This window comes from Cervus canadensis, chromosome 2, assembly GCF_019320065.1.
Source record: "Cervus canadensis isolate Bull #8, Minnesota chromosome 2, ASM1932006v1, whole genome shotgun sequence".
NCBI classification, from domain to species: Eukaryota; Metazoa; Chordata; class Mammalia; order Artiodactyla; family Cervidae; genus Cervus; species Cervus canadensis.
In genome coordinates, this window is record NC_057387.1 from 81105350 (window position 1) to 81109076 (window position 3727).

Below are 3727 nucleotides of genomic sequence, written 5' to 3' on the forward strand. Positions count from 1 at the left end.
TGGCTTCTGGCAGGAACCCTGGGGACCCAGCTCCACATCTGCTGTGGTCCACAGCTGCACTAACCAAATGCATCTTTCATTGAATATCCTCAGACAGTTGTTCTTCCTGGCAGCTGTGAGGTATCTAGACTTTATCCCAAAAGACCGTGGCTGCCTGTTCCTTGTGCCTTTCCCCTGAAGGTCAGCCTCAGGACACTGCCTTCTCTTTCTGGCCCAGCATAAAACCAGCACAAAACCTACTCTTCTTACTCTGAGGCTGTGAATCCACCCAAGATATTTTGCATGGTCTGATACTTCCATGAGGTGAATCCTGGTTACCCAGGGAAACTAAGAGACTTGGGGCACTTTCTAACACTTGACTTAAGGCATGGGAGTGAGCTAAGCCAGCCTTTGTCATGCTAGGAGGTTGGAGGGCGGAGCTTGTTAAAGCTGGAGGACCACAGCTCTGAGAAGGAAGGCTGAATTCCCAGATACATACATTCTTGGAGAATAGAACTCCCTCAGTGGGGAAAAAGAATCTGAAGTAGAAAGGAGACAAGGATAGATGGACTTCCAGGATGGTTCTTTTGGAGGTGAATGTGATCTCAACCACTCAAGTGAGATGGCAACACCCATGCCCTCCAAAAGTTGGAAGCTTGCTCTGGCTCTAGGCCAGGATGTACTCTGGACAGCTTGGAAATAAGAAAGCCCCTGGAGGTTTGCTACACTGCTTACCCATGTCTCCTGGATCTTGCTATTAGGTGGGGAGACAGCAGCCTGCTTGAGCTTCCTGGTGCCAAGTTTTTGCTCCAAAGGGCTGGTGAGGCAGAGTAGAAGCCTCCTCTGTCTCCAACCTGGCAGACGGGTTGGAGCACCAAGGGCAGGGCCTTCCGCTATGCTGACATCTGAGCCTAAACTTGAAAAGGTGAAAAGCTCAAGAGACTGACTTGTGTCTCAGGACTCTTCTGAGGGGAGCAGGGATTTAGTCATCAGCCACACCAGAGACAGAGTGCAACTGGGTTCCCTCAGTTTGGTCTCTGTCTCCCACTCCTGCCGCCCAAACTTCATCCAGGTGGCTAGGCTGGCCAAGATGTTAGGTCAAGTCTCCAAAGGTCTTATGCACTTCCTGGGCTGCTCTTGGATCAGGGACTCAAAGCTGGGCTAGAAGGAGTGGATCAGCTGTTGTAAACCTCAGTAGCTCATCCAGGAGCTGTTTGATCTTGGTTTCAAGGTCTCCCATACAGGCTGAAGCTCTTCTGGGGCCTGGTGGAGTTTGGGGAGCACTGATCGTGTCTTCTCCTTCGGCTTATACTTCTCTACCTTGTCCTGCAGTCGCCTATAGTCCTACTGTATAGGAAGCCTGCTTTCCACCACCATCTTGAGGTTCTGGGAGATACTGTCAAACTTTTTTCAGGGGTCAATCATGGTCTTTTGGATCTGATTCAACTTTCCCTGGCTAAAGGGATCCATCCACTTCATGACCATGTCCAGGATGACAACCACATTCAGAAAGTCCTGGTCTTACTGGAGAGGGGATTAGAGAGTAAGTCTAAGGACACCTCCACCACCAATTTGATAGCCAAGTCAGCAATGGGGCTTCTCCTCATGTCCTTTTGCAACCTCCTGGTCTGCTCTCCCAGTTGCTGGAATTTTCCATACATTGTTTCAAAGTCTCTCTTCACTGCTGGCCAATCTTGGAAGGAATTCACTTCAGAGTCATAAACATGGCCCTGCTGCCAGGGGCAATTCAGTCCTCCTTGTATTTTCAAGGAGACTTGTTTTACTTAGAATGAAAATTTCTGCTAGGGATAAAATCAACACAAACATATGTATGGTACACAAATATATATATGGAATATCACATATACAAAGAAAGCTTGTAGGGGGTTGTATCAATGCAGAAATAAGAAGTTAGGAGCAAGGAAAAATTCTGCCCTACAAGTTTCAGGAGAGGGCTCTGCCAGTGACTGGATTTCAAGCTTCTGGCCTTCAGAACTGTAACACAATAAACTTCAGTGGTTTTAAGCCACCTAATTTGTGGTACTTTGTGATGGCAGCACATATTCTCTACACAAATGATTGCCTAGTATTTTATAGCTTATCTAAAAAGGATGTTCCTCTCTGTTACTGGAGGTACTCAAATACAAGTAGGGAGACTACTCAGTGGTGATGTTGTTGAGGAATTTAAATTATCACTTTAAGAGCCCCACCTAGCCCAGATTCTATGATCTTAAGATATGAAGAGCTTCAGTTCGATTCAGTCACTTAGCCATGTCTGACTCTTTCTGACCCCATGGACTGCAGCACACCAGGCTTCCCTGTCCATCGCCAACTTCCAGAGATTCCTCAAACTCATGTCCATCAAGTTGGTCATGCCATCCAACCATCTCATCCTCTGTCACTCCCTTCTCCTCCTGCCTTCAATCCTTCTCAGGATCAGGGTCTTTTCCAATGAGTCAGTTCTTCATATCAGGTGGCCAAAGTATTGGAGTTTCAGCTTCAGCATCAGTCCTTCCAATGAATATTCAGGGCTGACTTCCTTTAGGATGGACTGGTTGGATCTCCTTGCAGTCCAAGGGACTCTCAAGAGTCTTCTCCAACACCACAGTTCAAAAGCATCTATTCTTTGGTGCTCAGCTTTCTTTATGGTCCAATTCTCACATCTATACATGCCTACTGGAAAAACCATGGCTTTGACTAGACAGACCTTTGTTGGCAAAATAATGTCTCTGCTCTTTAGTATGCTATCTAGTTTGGTCATAGCTTTTCTTCCAAAGAGCAAGAGTCTTTTAATTTCATGACTGTGGTCACCATCTGCAGTGATTTTTGGAGACCAAGAAAATAAAGTCTGTCACTGTTTCCATTGTTTCCCTATCTATTTGCCATGAAGTGATGGGACCAGATGCCATGATTTTTGTTTTTTGAACACTGATGTTTTAAGCCAGCTTTTTCACTCTCCTCTTTCACTTTCATCAAGAGGCTCTTTAAATCCTCTTCGCTTAGAGAATGGTCTTGGAGCTTGGAGGGGAGTGATTCTGGGATTACATTATAACATTTGAAGGTGACCCTGATGAGTGTTGCTAGTACAGTTAGATTTTTCTATATTTGTTTGCCCAGTCTTATAAGCGACAGCCATCAATTAGAAAAAAACACTTTTTAAAGTACTGTTCAGGTCTTTCTTAATGATTTATCCACTTTCAAACAGTGTTCGTCCTCCAGGTGCATTGTGGATTTAATTGCTTTGTCTATATCTTGCCATTTGTCAGATCTAGGAGTGAAAATGTGTGTTTCAGATGTGAAATACTGCCTTGAACTAATAAAGCAGGGGTGATTTAAGACACCCCAGCCCCCCAACAGAGCCCTCAAACTCTTTACCTTCTCTTAGAATTTCAGTATAGACACCCATGACTGTGAAAACTACCAAGCCTAAAAATAAAACAAATTGTATCAAAAATCTCCCATCTATGCTCCTTGCTGGAGACAGGAATCCCTGCCCTTTTAATTGTTAAAACGAGTCTCAGTATCTTTCTTGAGATTATCCCCCACTATTGGATATTGATTTATCATTTTCATAAAATTGCAAATGGGAGCCTGTTGCCCAAGACCAGTCATAAATTATGAAAATGTGTTCAGCTCCTCAATAGGGACTGATCTTACGGGGAGAATTTCCCAGAACTAAATTTAACTGCTTTGCATGGATTTGCAAGGAGGTTTGATGTCCCTGGCCCTCTGATGAGGAAGGAAAAAT

The 3727-nt window shown here is 44.7% G+C and overlaps 1 pseudogene; it reads right to left on the minus strand.

The window, feature by feature from the left end:
- Positions 1–1072: 1072 nt before the first annotated feature.
- On the minus strand, positions 1073–3385 carry LOC122429085 (annotated as a pseudogene).
- Between the last annotated feature and the right edge of the window lie 342 nt (positions 3386–3727).